Source organism: Pituophis catenifer, unplaced genomic scaffold (genome assembly GCF_029215685.1).
Source record: "Pituophis catenifer annectens isolate HBS135680 unplaced genomic scaffold, rPitCat1.0.hap2 SCAF_1, whole genome shotgun sequence".
Lineage (NCBI taxonomy): Eukaryota > Metazoa > Chordata > Lepidosauria > Squamata > Colubridae > Pituophis > Pituophis catenifer.
Genome location: NW_027256881.1, coordinates 293,881,914 through 293,901,865, shown reverse-complemented (window position 1 = coordinate 293,901,865; position 19,952 = coordinate 293,881,914). Strand labels below are relative to the sequence as shown.

Sequence of the window (19,952 nt, the reverse complement as noted above, 5' to 3'; positions counted from 1 at the left end):
CCAGCATATTCAAGATTAAACTGCTACTACTACTATTTCTCCTTCCCTTCCACTCCTTTATTTATCAAGAATACTTATGTGAATGGAATTTTGGGAATGCAACTTTATAAAGGTCAGTCCTTAGGTTTGCAATAGGCATTTACTTTTTATTTTGTTTTTAAATCATTTTTTTTAACTTTAAAAGATAGTATGGACAAAAGGCTAGGTAGACCATAAGGTCACTTTCAAATAGGTACATTAGATTATCTATGTGCTACATTGGGAGTCCCAGCAGTATAATATTGATAGCTTATTGCTAAAATTATCAAAATTAGCAATCCACATGCTTTAACAATGAATTTATGTCCACAATAAACTAAGTGAAAACAAAAGCATCCAATTCCCAAGTGTTTTCCTATCCGCAGCTGCTACTTACTCAACCATGAACTAAATTATCCTATATCAGTCAGATATAGAAAATAAAGGAATAGGCAGTACTGAACAACTTTCTGAACAATGAGCAAAAGCTCAGAAAAGATACTGCTTTTTAAAAAGATAGGCATGTATTTCCTCCAGGAAATACTCTAGACTGGGGTCTTTAATCCCTGGGCTGTGGTCCACTACCAGGCCGCAACCCATTTACAACCGGGCCACAGAAGCAGTGGGTAAGCACACACGTGCAGTTCCATTTGTGCGAGCGGCGGACACCCGTGTCCACCACTTGCACAAATGGAGCTGCATGCATGTGTATGTGTGTGTGCTCACCTGTCACTCATGTGGAACCATTCCTTCCTCCCCGGCCAATCCACAAAGCCAGAAAGGCTGGAAACCATGTTCTAGACTGTTGTGGCCCGTCAGTAGCCTGTGCAGCTAGTAGCTGATTCCGAGAGCAAGAAGGCTGGTGTGGTGCTGCATAAGCAGCCTGTGCAGCTGGCACTCGAGTCAGACAATGAGGAGGCTGGAGAAGATATGGTGCCAGAGGTGGGGATTCAGCCAGGGCCTTCAGAACCTCCAGAAGCTCCCATAAGTGAAGAGGAAGAAGAGGAGGAGCCTCTTCTCGATGCACGGGTGCGCAGAGCTGCCAAAAGGCAGGAGTGGTTCCTCAGGAGGAGGTCTCCTCGAGAGTAAGGCTTGGGACTAATTGGCCACTTCCTTAGCCTATTTAAGGAAGGATGATGACTGAGGCAATTTGCAGGGAACAACTTCGTTCACTCTCCTTCATCCTGATCTTAGTTCTCTTATCAGTTTCCTGCAAATTGCTTCTGGGTTTTCTGCCAACCATAGTAAGATTACGATTATTTATTCTTTGGATTCTTGAAGGCTGTTAAGAAAGTTAATTAACAGCCTTTATTTGAAAAAGACTGATTTAATTTAGTAAACTAAGGTTTGTGCAGACTTTGTGTGTGCTGCGTTCTTTGGGGTCTGTAGCTGGGGCAGAACATAGACAGTTGCATAACTATGTATCTTAATGATGAAAACATCCCACAGTCATTTCTAAAACTTAATATTCTCAATTGTTAACTTACAAAATTATTGATACGATGCATGAGACTTAAGAGGCATATTATTATATTCATATGTAATACCTTATTGGACAAGGGATAGGTGTACAGCCTGCCAAATTCTAACTGAAGGATATGTGTGACTGCAAAAAAAAAAAAAAGAAAAAAGAAAAGAAACTTCAAAGAATTACATTAGTATTAGTTGAGTAAAGTCAGGCAGCCTTATATTGATCTCATAGATGAAAAGGATTTCAAATGTGTTTTAAGATATATTTCTAATTTAATCCAACTGAATGTTATAGAACCTACTCATGAGTAAATGTGATCTGTAATCAAATTTGGTGCTTAATGCATTTTGATGTGAAAATTTTGTCCCGGTACTCATGGTTTGTTTGGCACTTAGTGCACAAGCTAGAACTTGTTGGTGTCGGTGTCACTACCTTATTCCTATGGGAAAAATATATTTGGTACTCATCATTTTTAGTACTCTTCGCACCCCCCCCCCGGAACCAATTAATGAAGAATACCGAGATACCATTGTATAATATACATTTGTTTGTTTGACTATATCTTTGCATACTGGCTCATATCTGCATGTTTAAAAAATGCAAAGATCTCTCCCCTGTTAAAAGAGCAGAATCCCTTACAAAGTTAACTTCGGCAAAAAGGTGGCCTTTTTTTTAAGAATTGTATGCCAACTCTTTCATTTTAAAATGCTTTTTTGTATTAACATTCTCCAACTAAAGGAACTCTGCTCTAAATACTAAGGGACAATGAGAGGAGATTGTTGATTTCTTTTAAAGCAGGGGCAGGCAGATTGTGACATGCTGGTAGATAATTCAATTTATTTGCAGTAGTTTTTGACTCTTAACAATTAAATAATAAACATGGAAGTAAAAAAAGAAAACTGGCTTTATCTTATTTGCTTATCTTTTCTATTTTCTATTTCTAAAATAGAAATAAAAAACCCTTGCTTTTCATTAGATTTGCTGCACCATTCTGCTAGGAACATTTAGGTCTGATTTATATAACTCTATTATAGATCTACGCACTATATGCTGATCATTTATTCTATCTGGTTATACCAGGTTGCCTGCTCAGCTGGTATTAAATACTGACAACCCCTTATGTTTTTATACAATGTTTATTTCTCTAAAACAAAAAACAACCCCCCCCAAAAGACAACCAAAAAAGGTTACCAAAAATAATAACATTACAAAAGTATATATTTTCAAGATATAAATCCATATAATACATACATACCAGTGGTGGGTTGCCTCCAGTTTGGACCAGTTTGCAAGAACCAGTAGTAAAATCAGCGGGAGACCCCAGATGTCATTATCAGTGATCTGTGCATGCGATCCCATTGCGAACCAATAGTAAAGGTAAGTAGAAGCCACCCTTGATACATACAATACATCCAAAGATATATATTGCTCAAATCCTAATTTTATATTATGTTACTTCTTTGTCTTATTTTAGTTATTTAGAGTATAATATTTTATCAACATTTCCACTTCTGGCTAGTTGTTTGCTCAAGAAACAAATTTACAGATACAGAAAGAAATACTGTACTGTTTATATATTGGGTTTTTATTTTGGTATGCCACTCAGAGTCACTGAGAATGATTGGGCGGCCATATAAAGTATAATAAATAAAGAATACTATGCTATATCTTTATTAATACTAATAAATTAATACTAAAAGATGAGCTATTACAAAAACAGGAAAGGTGAAAAATTTGAAGTACTGAACTGAATGTTTAAAACTGTTAGGCTTGTAATTTCAAGTCAAGTAAGACTCTATTTTTTGTAAAGACCAATGATATTTCTTTGTCTCAGATCTGTCAGACAAAGGTGACTGTGTGTAACACAACGGTAAGCCAGAAAATGGTGTAACATGGTAGTTTATATTTTCAGAGCTGAGCTAAATTTTCCTTTCTTTCTCACAATTAAATATAATCTGAGATCAATAAAATATAGGAATTGGATGATATAGATTTAAAATATATATATATAAAAATAATACAACTCAACTGATTTTGCCACCTCTTATACAGCCCCAATTTACCTGGCACTAAGTCCTCCTTCTATTTCTGTCATTTATAACATTTTACTTCTTTTTGCAGATCACATTTTGCAGGATGACCACCCTGTGTTCAGTTCCTCCCACTCCATAAGTAGAGTGGCTGAGTACCCCACTCTGGAACCCTATTGAGCAGTAAATCACAGAATGGATCAAAGAACTGACCCTGAATTAAGCGGTGGTCTTGGCTCTTACAGTAACTTTACTTACAGTTAATTTATTCCTACTATTTCCATTCAGCGGTGTTTTCTCTCTATGAAACATTGACTGACGCCTAAGTCATGCTTTGACCCATTAAGTTCTTTCCAAAGTATCATCTGAGTTTTAAGAATGCTAGTTTACTCTTTCAGAAAAAGTACTGCCTAGATTTGCTACCCCCTAATTCCATAAAAGCTGTTCAAAGTTGGAGAGCCAACTGTTAGAATCACACCGGCAGATGCAAGTTCCATATGCTCAGGAATCTCTGGATGGAATTCTTATCCACTGCATCTGCATGTCAGCTTGTCTTTGCTGGCCTACTGCTGGCTTTGTTGATAAACCCAACTGCCTATCTGCTGTGTGTCAATTTTCCATGCCCTCTAGTCATGTAGCTAAGACCTCAGGTACTTTTCTCTCACTGAGGAGAAATATATAAGCAAAGTATGCTTTATTATGCATGCATATTGCAGAATGCAACTGTTTTCAATTAATTCAGCACAGGTGATTTGCAGGTATAATATAAATGAGAAATGTTCTGGCACATAGTCAGGAGGTATATCACTCAGTTAAAAAAAATCTTTTAAGTGTTTTAATCCTAACTATGGAAAGCACTGCTATAGGTAAATTTAAACACACCTGCAAATCAAAATTCACAATTGCTTTCAAGGTAATTTTTAAAAATGCAAAATACATGCACCTTTAAGTTAATGAACTTGATATTAATATATTTTATAAAATAATGCAATCTATGTGCAATTATGTTTGTATGGCAAAAGAAACATATGGGTTATTTTCTCAACTAGAACTGCAAATGCCACATAAGATTCTCCTTTGAAATCAAAGTGAATTTTGATGGACATCTTTTTTTTTAAAGTAGAAAGCATTAACCACAACTCTCTGGACCACTACAGATAGATATTTGGTTGGGTGTGGCATGCTTTCTGATGATGTTGCTTAGTTGGGTAATGAAACATCTGCAAAAAACTATCAAATTCAGAGAGCACCAAGTAACCCCTCATCCAACTCTGTGCTGTAAATATTGTTCTCTATTAATGCTTTCTGTTAAAATAAATGACCAAGCAAAGGGGAATATCTGTGAAATCTAGTAGACTGATATGATTCTTGTACTTCAATTGTTTCATTGCTTTGAATGATAATATAACAATAAAACTCTGATATATGTCAGTATTTCAGACACGAAGTTATATCTTAAATGCGGGAGGGGACTCTTCCGCTGTGAGACCGAGGACAGTTAGCTACTTCATCCTGCTGCCCACAAAAGGCTGGCTCCATAGTCTAATCTTCCCAAAACTGGTGCCCTTCAAATGTTCAAGGTTACATTCTGGGAAATATAAACCAGAACACCATTTATGTTGTATACATACATTCCATCTAGGCTTCTGGGCTTCATAAAGCCTTGAGAGTGGCATGTTCTTAGAATGTTATCCAGTATGACAACTTTTTCTAACATGCCACTCAAGGCTTTTTGAAGCCCAGAAGCCTAGATGGAATGCATGTATTCAACATAAACACAGGAATCATCAGATTTAAAAATTTAGTCAAACTTTCAACATATTTGGTATAATAAATGAACCTGGAGAAACCATGAAGATTACAGATATAACATTATAAGAGAATCTTATACTTAGCCAGTGATTTCAATATTAGGTAAAGGAATATTGTAAATGTCAATGTAGCATTGTACCTCTAAAATAAAGATCATTTCTTAATTAATGGTTGGTATTCAGACCACAAACCCTTTTCAGAGAGAAATATCCTTGGTTCTGTTCAAACGAAACTTTGTTAATGGGTAAAAATAATGACAAAAGAGGGAGGGGGGGAGAAGAAAGTAATATATCAACATATTTGTTCAAGAACCAATTTTTATTCTCCAAACAGCTGGTATATACACACACAATATTTGCTAACCATATGTTACTACCAAAATCAATTAATTTTAAAATATGACAAGAGATAGTAAATTTTAACAGTAAAAATGGAATGGATATTTTTAACATACAGTGCAACCCTTCTTCATTTCTATTACTTCTGTTACTTTTAAATAAATTGCATCCTTTAATTGCTGTATTGCAGTCACGGGAATAATCCCACCAGATCTCTGTTTCTCCATTAAATCATATTTGCTTTTCTGTACCAAGAGATCAAACTCATTATGTATCTATCCTATACAGTCAGCATTAATGGATAGAGAGTGAAAGCCATGAATTTTATGAACCAATGTTCTTTCTGATTTTTAATGAGGTTTAAGAGGTCCCATTTTAGCAATACTTCAAGTTTTCTCAAGTTCTTACTCCAGGGTTTACTTTTGGGCACATATAATTTTAGTAGTGCTTATGAGCTGCATCCCTACTTATATCACTAGTTAATCATCCAAATAACTGAGACAATAGTACCAAAAATGTATTTTTCTCATTAACACTCTTTGAATTAAGTGTTGAATACATTATTAGCATATTCTTTCTCTTTCCGATTGTCTGCCACAGTGTGGAAAGGTTGATGAGAATACCATCTGAACCCCATGGTCTTGAGCTTTCTACCAAGATTTTATATAGCTATTCTTTACAGTTTCATTTACCTCAGGTTTTAGAGGTATAGAGAACTCTCAATGGACCTGCTAAGTCTAGGAAGTTGTTCTTCCACACAATCCTAGTAAACATTCTACTTCTTCACAAGCCAAGGTGTCCAGTCAAAGTTTTAAATCTTCATAGCAGCAAATCACCGGTTTCCATGATTCTCCCCCTTTGTCTTTTTATAGTATACACTTGCATTCTCTGTGCCCTTCAGTGATCACATTTTCTCTCCTGTTTTACAGAGTCTCTCATTTTTTCCTGAAAACTGAGAGCCTGCTTCATTGGTAATAGTAAGAAAATTGTTTGAGTTCCAACACTGCAGTGTTTTATGTCCCTTGCTTCTAGTTGTAACTTATCCACATAACTTGCCCTCCTAACTGTCTTCTTTATGAAGAATTGCTTCCATATCTGTTTCTTCTTATTTTAACTTAAAACCTCTTGAATAGCTTTTCTAGAAGTCTTCTGTTCCTCAGTGAACAATATATAATTCTTCTCAGTTTCAGGCTTATCTCATTAGTCTTTTCTAATATCAGATATAATTTCTCCATTCTTCCTTCTTTTTGTGTCAAAATTCATTTTTTATCCAACCTGCAGCTTCTTAAACTGGATGCTCTTAATTTATTGCCACTTTTAGCTCAGCATTCTTGCCTTGGGATTTCCTTTTTCTTAGGACCTATTCCCAATTGTATGAAATTTCAATCCACAACCATCACAAGTTTTCTCTCCTTCCTGGAAGTTGATTTGTGAACACTTCTTTGATTATCACAATGCTTAATGCCTTGGTTGTTCCAGTATGGGATACTTTAAGGTTTGATGCCCCCACTGCCCCAGTATTTAATTTGATTTATATGGATCTGCTTGGATCATGTGTGTCATTCATCAGTTGTGATGAGTTGTCATCAATATACTGATGTCACTCAGCTGCTCTATGCCACCTTGGGTCACACTAGAGGTGACACAGAAAGGCTGTCAGGAACTGAATACAGCCTAATGAACAATGACTAAATCTCTCCAAGACTAAGTTGCTCTCCATCAGTATCCAGGATACTGGATATCCAGAAATATCATTCCCAGGGATATTGCTCACAGTAATTATTTTGGATGGATTATTTTGTGCTTCTCCTGAAGGGTTTTCAGGGATAAACTGAAGTGACAATAGTCCAGAATATAGCAATCTGGTAGTTCAATCCTACCAATGAAGACACCTCTTCTTAAGTCACCACACTGACTGATAATAGATTTCTAGGTCCAATTCAAAATATTGAACACTGGAAAGATCCCCAGCCAGTTCAAGATATCCCAAAACCTTGCTATCCTAAAACCTGAAAAAAACCACACAATGACCCAGCAAGCTACTGCCCTATAACTCTGCTGAGCATTTGCTATAAACTTCTGGAATGATTAGTTTATAACATGTTGATAGGGTTGTCACTTCTTTCCAGGCTGGGTTTTGCACAAAGAGAAGCTGCTGCAAGCAAGTTCTGGCTCTTACTTCATTTATTGAAGCTGATTTCCAAAAAGGACTAAAAACTTCTGTGGCTTTTATTGATTTGACTGCAGCTTATGACATGGAATGGCTTGACGGTTTGATGCTCAAGATGAAGAAAACTATTCTGTGTCTTAAAGTAACAAGCCTTCTGAAGAACATGTTAAAAAACCGATACTTCAAGGTCACTGTAGGAGGTATCACTAGTAAATCCTTTTTCATTAAGAATGGCTTGCCATGGGATCAATTCTAACTCCACTCCACTCCTATTTAATGTATATACTAGTGATTTACCAGAAACCAACTCTGAAAATTTTTGCTATGCTGATGATATGGGAATAGCTATCCAAACCAAGGATTTTGAGGAAGCGGAATACATTCTTACTAAGGATCTGAGGTCACTAAGCCTATAATATTATGAGAAGTGGAGGCTATGCCCAAATAAAACCGAAGTATGCGCCTTCTACCTAAGCAATTGTACAGCAAAGAAAGAATTAAACCTATTGTTGTGTAGAAAGAGGATAAAAACTGCCATCCAAAATATCTGAGAATAATCCTTGATCAATTCCTTGCATTTGGAAAACACCTTGAAGTAATGGGACAAAAATTGAAAACCAGGAACTACTTGATTAGGAAAATCATATGAACAGGCTGAGGAGCACAAGCAAAAACATTGTGTGTAGTGGCACAATCATTAGTATATTCTGTCACTGAATATTGTGCACCTGTATGGGGAAAAAGTTGTCATACCAACAAGATTGATGCTCATCTTAATGACATAAGGAGAATAATATCTCACAAATGAAGGTGAATATACGTGTCCCAGGATAATGATGCAGGATCCAATCTGGGTCAGTCACAGGGACCAGATGATTGACCCAGATTGGATCCTGGGATCCAATAATATCTGGAACCCTTAAATCCATACCACTCACATGGTTCCATGTTTTTTCTAACATTGCCCATCCTATTCTCAGGTTACAACAACAACAGACAGTTCAAGAGCAGAGTAAGATAAGCATGCCATCAATTCCTAGAGATCTTCCAATACATAAAATGTTAGACTTTGTACCTCTCACCAGGCTTAAGTCTAGGAAATCAATTTGAGATAACATACTACAGGCAGTCTTTGAGTTATGACCACCATTGAGCCCAAAATTTATGTTGCTAAGTGAGACATTTGTTAAGTGAGTTTTTCCCTATTTTACAACTTTTCTGATTTAAGTGAATCATTGCATTTGTTAAGTTAGTAATGTGGTTGTTAAGTGAATCCAGATTCCCCATTGACTTTGCTTGTCATGTGCTCAGCAAAAGCTGAGCACCTGACCCCAGAACACTGCCACTGCCATAGCATACCAAGCATCTGACCATGGAGAAGCTGCAATTGTCGTAAGTATGAAAAACAGTCCTAAATTACTTTTTTTCAGTGCCATTGTAACTTTGAACAGTACTAAATGAGCTGTTGTAAGTAGAGGACTACCTGTACAGTCTTAGAATCTAGATGAAGAATGGCAATTAAGATGGGCAACTTTTAATAACCGCAACCGAACAGATCATGCAGATCCAACAAAACCACTTTCAGGAATGCAGCTGTCCTGTAAAATTTAGAGCCACCTGAATGGAACCAGGACAGGCCATGCCAGAACTAAGGCAAAGTTCTTTAAGTGGGGAATGGCTAGAGCAGCAATCTGTCTGTGGTGTTCTGGAACAAAATATAACACATATAATTCAAGAACTACCAAAGAGCCTTGGTAGTACAGGGGTTTAAGGCACCCTGTTATTAAGCTGGTTATTAAGACCAGCTGCCTGCAATTACTGCAGGGTTCGAATCTCGCCAAGGCTCAAGGTTGACTCAGCCTTCCATCCTTTCTAAGGTAGGTGAAATGAGGACCCAGTTGTGGGGGCAATAAGCTGACTTTGTATAAATATACAAAAGGATGAAGGCTATTGCTGAGCACATTGTAAGCCGCCCTGAGTCTTCGGAGAAGGGCGGCATATAAATCAAATTAAAAAAAAAAAAGAAAGTCTCTTCAGGAAATTTCAAGGCACCTGGGATGATCTCAACACAGCCACATCAGAAGCAGTTAGATGGTAGCTTCTTTGGATATTGAATTATAGCATCAATTCCATTGAAATTCTATGGCCCCATATTATTATGATTTTATTATGGTTTTAATTTAATTTTTTGTCTCCTACATTGTATTGTCCACATACTCTTAATTTGTATATCAGTGATTGCATGACCTCTGTAAATACCATAGGGTAAATAAAATAAATAAATAAAAATGCTGTTAATTTACAATGAGATAATCTCTAAAGGATCCTTCTGACTGATCAAATACATCTTTCTATTATATGGAACCCATATAATATCTTTTGATATCTCAAAAGAACTCTTTAAAAATAACTAAATTCTCTAGAACAGGTGTATTACAAGTTTTATTGTGGTGAGTTTACATCATCCATATTTTGTCAAGCTTCTTCAGAATCATGTTTCAGTATTCTGCTTTTTTCTCACTTCTGGAAGGCAGTGTTAAAAGACATTTGCAAATACCTTTAGAGCATCTTTGTTGTTCTATTTTACATGAGCAAATAAACACTGAGGCTGAACAGAAGAAAATCTAGTCAATATTCAAGATGTCAAAATCTACATAAAGAAGAATCCCATTAATAAGATATTTCTGTTTCCCATCGCTTCATCCCTTATTTATTTTCAGAATTTCAATATTGTACATCAAAATATCATGGCAAAGACCAAGATAATAGTCTCTAGGATCATTCCCCATGTTTATCATAAATAATACAGAAACTACAGATATTTGTGGAAAGAAAACTGGACTCATTAGGTTACATATACAGGAAGCACAGCATCTCTATTGCTTCAGAATCATAGCTGAATATTAAAATTAATTCAATTAAGTAAATAAACAAATAGCCAAATAATTTTTTCATAAGGGGATTAAATAATAGTTTTATAAATAATACAAGCCGAACAATCCTTAAGAAATAAAGGGGATACAAGGCATCCATAGCAACATTTCTAAAAAATCCAGGTGGTGGCAGATACAGTTGGGGATTGTCTATTACTAGTTTCAAAGATCTGCTGGTCTTACACTAGGAAGCAGAAAGTTTGTTTGGAGAAGTTTGTTTAGGTTTTTTTTTTTTTTAATCCCCAAATTCATTCCAGTTTTCCATTAGGTGTTAAGGAAGATAATTTTACTACACTAGGTCCAGGAATGCCAGCACCTTTCCTTTTTAAAGAATATGGGAAATAAGAAGGCACTGGATTCAGAAGATTTAATAGCATCTTCAATCTACCACAGAGTGTGCCTCTTTCCTTTCTAAGGTTGGGCACTAATAGCAGAGGACCAATGGCAGAGGAAACTTTTACTGTCGTAACCAGAAGGCAAGAATTGGGTCCAAAGAAATGTGTTCTATGATTCAGAATTGCCTAAAGTATCACATGTTCTGCCTCTATCTAATTACCATATATACCCACGTATAAACCCATCTGCAGATAAGCCCAACCCTCAAATTTTTCACCATGAAAAATATGCTAATCACAGATGAACTGATTTGCATTTTTTTCATAGTATTTCGCTTAAAAATTTGAGGGTCAGCTTATCTGCAGATGGGCATATTCACGAGTATATACAGGAAATACTGGTATTTAAAAAGAAGCATTGCTATGCATAATTGCAGATAAGCCCATCTGTGGATAAGCCAAACCTGATTTTTTGGCATCTAAAACTTTCAGCATATCCACAAGTATATATGGTACCTGCTAAATAATTTGAAAATTAAGATACACATTAAATTTACAAATTCTAATGTATGTGTTATTTCTGAAAACTCTTGAGATTTTTAGAAAGAAAGTATGCATTCAGAAATTATAACATTTTAATCATCCTAAAATAATATTCCCAATTTCTATCCCATATAAAATCTGTTTTTTGAGGAAAGAATGAATAATTTTATATTGTCAATGTTTTAAGTAATCTACAGATGTTTGCAGGGCAAAATCAACACCAAATGAAGTTTCCATAAACACAGTATATGTACGTAGCGGGGAATAAGAAAATCCCTCTACTACCTCAAGGAGGCTGCAAATAGTTCCTATTTCTATTCCTTGGGTCTGATATAATGTATGGAAATGTCAATTCAGACAGTATCAACCAGTGTTGAAACTATATGTACCATGGTTGCCGCTTAAAACACAGGTTTAAAAAGGTGCTACTTCAAGTCTGTGTTGCAAAACAATTTTAAATTTGAATATTGGAAGAGAGAATATAACAAGGAAACAGGCAAAACCCAACAGCAGGCTTGGCCAGTGGTGGGTTGCCCCTGGTTCACACCAGTTCTATAGAACCGGTAGTAAAACCGGCGTGAGGCCCCACCCACTGACCCTGATGTCATGAAAACGCTTCTGCACATGCAGAATCCTACCTAGGCTAGGATTCCTCAAACTCTTCAACTCATTAACCCCTTCATGAAGTTTCAGATTGTTCACTGATTCTCACTCTTTCATTATATGAATATAATTTAATAAATGCTACTTTAACTAATAGTACTATGAATAACAACAGCAACAATAATGGTTAGTCTCATCAAATCTTAGGGTCAATATTGACCACTTTGGAAACCCTAATCCAGGTAAAATGAAACAGTAATTTTTCCTATGCTTCATATAAGAAGAATTAAGCAATGTTTTAAAAGCAAGACGATCCATTTAGTAATGACCACAATATTAAAAGTCAATCTATGCACTATATAAATTGTGGGTTTATATGCACCATATAAACTTGGGGATTGTATAACAGTTTTATTATGATTTTTCAAGGGATCACATCCTAGAATGAAATAAATAGGCAGATAGCATTGCAAATTTATTTATTTGTTCAACTTGTATGCCGCCTTTCTCTGAAGACTCAAGGCGGCTTACAATGCATTTAAAAACCATATATAAAAACATTAAAAATTAAAACATTAAAAGCAATTAAAACCCATTCACACCAAATAAATGAAATCTCTTACATTCAGACTGCCTTTCAAATGCCATGAAAATTATCATTAAAAAGAACAGTGGGAAAATTTCAAGATTTGTAGGCATGCATGTTGGTGAAATATCAAATAATACTTTAAGTCTCCCAGAGTTTTATATATATATATACATACACATATATGTAACAGAGTTACACACACACACACACACACACACACACTATAAATATAAAATATATAAAGAAAACACTATTAAAATTAGTAGTAAAACTAATGTCAATATTGTTAATGTTAATATGGTTAATAAAATCAAAGTAGAAGAAGATGGTGCTTTGCCATATTCCTGTACAATGAAAAAGTGAAGTCCCAATTCACCTCCTCCAGCTGTATGCTGCATTGTTTAAGGGCCACAGAAGAGAAGACTCTCTCCAATATGCTAACCACTAGTATCAAAATGACCAATTCAGCACTGTGCTGTAAATTCCAGTTCTCTTCGATGTGCCACAATGCACCTGCAATGCCAGAATACATTGAAATGCTGCTTTCACCACTTTAACCCCCTTGCTTCCCCCATGCATGCTTTCTGTCAACTAGAGAAAGAGCTCTAAAACTGCCTCTTAATATGAACCTGTTCCCTGGTGATCTTAACAAGTTAATAGTATGAGATGCAGTTCGTCAGATAGTCAGTATCCAGGTCATTTAGAGTTTTAACACATGACTGGCTCTATATAACTAAGCAACAAAGGACATAAGAGGATAATGCCATAATTTATAGTGATCAGACTACTTATTCAGAAAGTATAATGTATTTGGGAGAAAAATAGTAAAAATAAGATAAATCAATGAAAAAAATATTCTAATTCTGGTTTAGTTTAAATTTGCAAGTTGATATAGAAAAAGAAATAATAATCGCTACAGACCAATGAAGACATTTATTTTATTACCCCAGTACATCTGTGAGATAAAAATTACATTATTATATAGCATTTTTCCTAGAGACATATGCAGCTACATTTTAAATGAAATTTGGCAATGGATTGCCATAGCAGTTTACTTTATTAAGTGAAAAGTGAAAAAAAAAAGAAATTATTTACTGTATTAAATTTATCTGACACCCATCTCACTATCAAGCAACTCTGAGAGGCTTACAATATTCAACACTGCTGTAAGCAATCACACTGCTACTGTACAAGTTGCACAGGTTCCCACTTTCTTTCCTGGCACAATTCAAGTTGCTGGTTATCCCCTTTAAAGATCTATGTGGCAAAGGGCCAGGTTATCTGCAAGTCCATTTTTCTCTCTCTGAGAACGTTGTGCGTGGTGGTGCAGTGTCTAACCATTGCAGGCTAACTATTAACTATTGCAGGCTAATTCAGCTCACTGCCAGGAGTTCGATCCTCACAGGCTCAAGGTTGACTCAGCCTTCTGATTCCTTCTGAGGACCCAGGTTGTAGGGGGCAATATGCTGACCCTGTAAACCGCTTAGAGAGGGCTGTAAAGTACTGTGAAATGGTGAATGTCTAAATGCTATTGCTACCTACCCTTCCTTCCAGATTGGATTGGATTGGATGGACTTACTCCAGGAGCTGTCTCTTAAATGCTATCACCTGTTGGGATCTAGCAATAGCAAGTCTTTCCTGTAACTAGATTTACTTTGAGAAATAGCCTTTCCCCAGTGGCATGGAGGGCCCTCCATGCTCCTTGCTTCTGAAGGGCCATTAAGACTTCATTTTTCCCTCAGGTGCTGAGTCCGGAGGGAAGGGTGCCAAGCATTTGTGGTTTTGTGATGGATTGTATGACACCTGAGTTTTTAATTTTTTCTATTTAATTATCTATTAAAGTCAGCTGCTCAGACTTACATAGTGTAGGGAATGATAAAAAAATATTTTAAATAAATAAATAAGAGTCACCGGATACTGAGTTTTTTTGGCACAATATAAAATGCTTATTATGACTATAAAACTGAATACAGTTTATATTCACACTTGCTGAAAAACACTCTTTCACAGGAATCTTCTCAAGTTTTAAGAGTTTCAGGAATGGCACTTAGTTTTGCTACTACTGGCACTATGTCTGAATGGGCATTCCCCTTGTCTGTGGAGTGATGCTTGCTCCATTTCTTGTATTTTACCTGCACACAAAACCATTCAGGAAGCACTTAGAAGAAGAAACTGATTAATTTGCTGAGATGGATTTAATTGCTATTCTTTCTTTATATTAAAATGTTTTCATTGTGGTTTTTTTAAAAAAAAACTGTTTATGGTCAATTGTAATTTGCTTCCATATTAATTGTTTTATTATCATTAGCTACCTTGGTTCAATGTCATTATCGTTAGCTATCTTGTGCACAAATAAAATGAGAGGATAGTAATTCAACAAACAAACTATTTCAAGGAGAAGGATTGTTCTGAGACAGTTATTTACAAGGACTATGCAACATACTCCACAGTTCATGTATAGTTCAGATAGACTCCTTATACTTGCTCTCTGTGAAATCCAATATATCTTGTAGAAACTCTCACTTTATTGAGATGCATTTTTAAAATAATATGGATGGATGAATGGATAGAAGGTATGAAGGAAGGGGAGAGAGAGAGAGTTGGAGGGAGGAGAGAAAGAAAGAAAAGAAAGTGAGAGAGAGAGAGAGAGAGCAAGAAAGCAATTGAATTAATTAAATTAAATTAAATTAAGAGAGAGAAAGGGAGGGAGGGAGGGAGGGAGGGAGGAAGAAAGGGAGGGAGGGAGGGAGGGAGGGAGGAGAGGGAGGGAGGGATAGTTTTCAGAGATCCTGCTTGAATAATTAACAACAATAAAACAGTTTCTATAGATTTAGAGGGTTTTTCCAGTAGCTTTCAAAGATAGCTGAAGCAAAAATATTATTTAGCTTGGCAACAATGTATACTCTGGATAAATCCATATATATCAAAATCTATGTGATATGGATGTTAAAGTATAATAATATGTATTTAACAGGTACTTGGAAGGATAATATGCATAAAGTTCCATGGTGTTAATGAATCATTTGCTGTATTCAAACAAGACTATTGCAACTGTAGCCCCAAATTGACAGATGCATCTACACAACATTGTTTAGGAATATATATGCAGAACCCCGAAATAGTACAGGAAACTCTTGAGTTGCGACCACAATTGAGTCCAAAGTTTATGTTGCTAAGTCAAACATTTGTTAAGTGAATTCTGCCCCATTTACAACTTTTCTTGCCACAGATGTTAAGTGAATCATTGCATTGGTTAAGTTAGTAATATGGTTGTTAAATGAATCCGGATTCCCCATTGACTATGCTTGTCAGAAAGTCGCAAAAACTGATCATGTGACCCCCCAGGACACTACAACCATCATAAATATGAAATAGTTGCCAAGCATCTGAGTTTTGATCATGTGACCATTGGGGATGCTGCAATGGTTGTGTGAAAAATGATCATAAGTCACTTTTTTCAGTGCCGTGGTAACTTTGAACAGTCACCAAATGAACTGTTGTAAGTCGAGGAATACCTATATGCTGAATGCCAGTTTAGAAAACTAAAGCAATATTTAAATGAAAATCTAATAAGGCGAGTAGCCAGATACATAAAAGGTATTTATACATACAATACTGGAAGTATATTGATGCCCACATTGCTTATCTCTCCTGTAACACCATCATCAAATAACTATCAAATTGATATCCTTTGTAGATTCGATACTACTTTTGGTCCTATTCTATCTCCAATTTCACTTGCAGGCTTTTCTGTCTGTAAATTTTCATCTTTGGTTACTAGAGTGCTTCTTTTAGCCCTCACTGGTAGCATCCTGTTCATCAACCCAAGCCTTGAAAAAGCAAAGCACTGGGAACGAACCTGTTAAACGTGCTGTTCTAAATAATATTCAAAAAATCAAAGCATCTTTTAATTCTCTCTGTTTTCCTCAAAGAGAGGAATGCATCACATATGCTGTAACCTCTATATTGTATTTAGTTGTGTAATAAACACATTTACTCCTACCTCTGTACTTAGGTTTTATGATAATTGCCTAGAATCTAGATTGCAGATAGGAACATTATCTTTGTGTCCCACTTTTATTCATAATTTCAAACAACTTTCTAAATGGTTATTTCTCTTACTTAGCAGTCATAATGTATGGTATACCAAAGTATTATTTTACAGATACAGGAATCATGCCAACATAAATAATATCTTGGTTTTTAAGCACCATTGTACTTTTGCCACATGTGTAGTCATTAGCAAGGTTGTGGTGTATAAAATCATAATCATCCAAAGATCAACACTTCATAATGTCTACAATTTAAGTAGCAGTACAGTAAACCTCACTTGATTGTTTTACAGTATAACATTCTAAGATATGCCTTTTGGTTTAAGACATTCAAAATGCAACATTTAAATATGCAGAATTATCTTGAGTTGTTCATATGTGAACTTAAAAGCCATGCAACACAGGAAAATTAAGTAATTATGCCTCCAAGTTATTTACTGCAATTAAGCTCATTTATCATATGCAAATTAGTGCAAACTGGTCTCATTAGTTACTAAATTACTCAATATGAGCTGAACAATGTAGCACTCCAGTTTGTAATGAAAAATCCCTGTAGAGGCAAGCAGGATCAATTAAGCTAATTTGCATATGCAAATATATTCTCTCTCTTTTAGTTTCCCCCATATTTAATCTTACATTTTCTGGTCATTCTTGATTATATTAAAAGGATGAGGTCAATCAATGTCTTCATTGTAATCTTAAGTCTTTATACAACTTCATAAAGAAAAAGACTGCACTTCAGATTGCCTATTTTTGTATCAGCATATTAATCTATTTTCCATAGAATAATCAAAATAAATGCCATGATATTATATTTTTAGGTTATTTTTTCTTAGCCATGGTTAATAAATTTTACCTGACAGTGAAGACAAAGTCACTAAGATGTTGGCACAAAAACTGAAAAAAAATGTATATTGGTTAATTACTTTATTTTCAACAAACTCTTCCTACTATGAATTCAATCAGAGTTTTTCAGTTATATTGTATGTGGCAATTCCTTTTCCTGGTGTTATGCTATTGAGTCATATTCCTTTGCCCAAAGATTCAATTGTTGCTTTGATTATATAATTTGTTTCTGACACACAAAGAAACGAAATGAATTCTTTGCATCGCTTTACTACAAAAGATACAGGATAGATACTTAAACTTGTACTGACTTTCTCAGGGACACAGAGGTACTCTGCCAATAGTATAAACTTGGATTTTCAAACTGACTTTGATGCCTATCAAAAGCTCTTGGGTAAACTTGGAAATCAAGGGATAAGACATGTTCTTTTATAGACTCCTAACTGAACGGACAGGAATAAAATTTCTGTTTCCTCAAACATCTGTTCTGGGAAGTATTTTTTAATTTATTCGTAAAAAATCCTGACTAATGAAAAAGTATTATCTATGGCCAACTTTCTGGATGATACCAAATCTTGTGAAGATCAAGTGATTTTGTGCTCCAGACAGATCTCTTTAAACTAAATGAATTATCCACCAAATGGCAAATGTACTTCAATGTAAATATAAAACATTTCTATTTATATGCTGGGGCTCAACCAGCTAATTTTTTTTTTTTTTTGGGACTAACTGGATCTGAGAAGTCTGTAACTAACCAGGAAAATTATCTTGATGGGGTCATAATGGATTGTTTAATGAAGATGTCAACTGAGCAGCAGCCATGAATAAGAAAAAGTCCATGCTAATGAGCATCAGAAGTGGATTAAAAAAGAAAACAGCCCACATTGTAATGTCTTTATGTAAATTAGTGATTCCCACATCTGGAATACCAGGCACAGTTCAAGTCACCACATTTGGAAAAGAAGCTGAGCAAAATTCAAAAGAGGGCAATCAAAATGAAAAGATACCCCCAATACTTTTCTTATGAGAAAGCATTAGAATATTTGGAGCCTGCATCTTACAAGAATGGTGAACAATGGCAATTAAGGACTACAAGGCACACATAAAACTGTCTCAAAACACTAGGACCAGGAATCATCCGATGAGGCCGGATGGAAGAAAATTCAGAACAGACAAAATGAACTCCTTCACACAACATATAATTAACCTATGAAATGTATTATTATGTTGTAGTGATAACAACTATATAGAGTGACTGGCCAAAGATCACCCAACTGGCTTTTGATCAGGCATGACTAAAACGAATAGACTCCCAATTTTTAGCCAGCTGCCTTTACTACTATACCAAACTGGCTGTCACATAACTTACACGGCTTTAAATGGAGATTGGATATATTCATGAAGAAGTCTATCAAAGGATACTGAGACCCAAAGCTACTTCTAGGTTGGGGGCAGCATATCTCCAACTAACACTTGCAAGGACTATAACACAGTCATAGTCAGAAGAACTCTTTTTGCTATTTATATATTATAAATATATTGTTATTTATTTATTTATTTATTCAATTTATATGCTGTCCATATAACTATCGAGCAAGAGTGGATGGCATATACATTTATTAAATAATAAACATATGTTTTTATGATTTTATGTTCATGATTTTATTATGCTTTCCAAACTCTCACATTATTTTAATACTATTATGATTCATCCCACAGTCAGCCAGCTGTTTAGACTGGATTTGGTATTTTTATCCCTCTAAGTCCTTCCCAAGGACCTGGGATAGGCAGACGTTATTGTTTGATGATGCTAAAGGTTGTTGTTGTTGTTGTTGTTGTTGTTGTTGTTATTATTATTATAGTTGATTGCATAGTCATTATTATTAATACTAGTGATAATAAATCAAACATCTCCTTTCCTCCTCTTTCAGAACAGACAGTAAAACTGTATCAAATCACATTCAACCAAAACCAGCATAATTTTTTTAAATGTATGCAAAATATTGTTATGATCACATACAAAAATAAAGCTATGCAAGATAAATGATCTTTACCAAGATCATATGCATAAGAAATCCATCCATTTGAAAAATAAAAATCATTACAATTATCCTGGTTTTCTTGAGAAACTTACTTTGCCATTCATTTTGCCAATTATTGTTCAAGAAATCACCAAAAATATAGCAACAAAAGATAGGGACCTTAGCAAAGA

General features: G+C 35.3%; 1 protein-coding gene across 1 annotated transcript in view; it reads right to left on the bottom strand.

Moving 5' to 3' along the window:
* NPAS3 (neuronal PAS domain protein 3) overlaps window positions 1-19,952 on the bottom strand; it is a 745,489-nt gene that overhangs the window by 330,173 nt on the left and 395,364 nt on the right. The window lies entirely within an intron of this gene.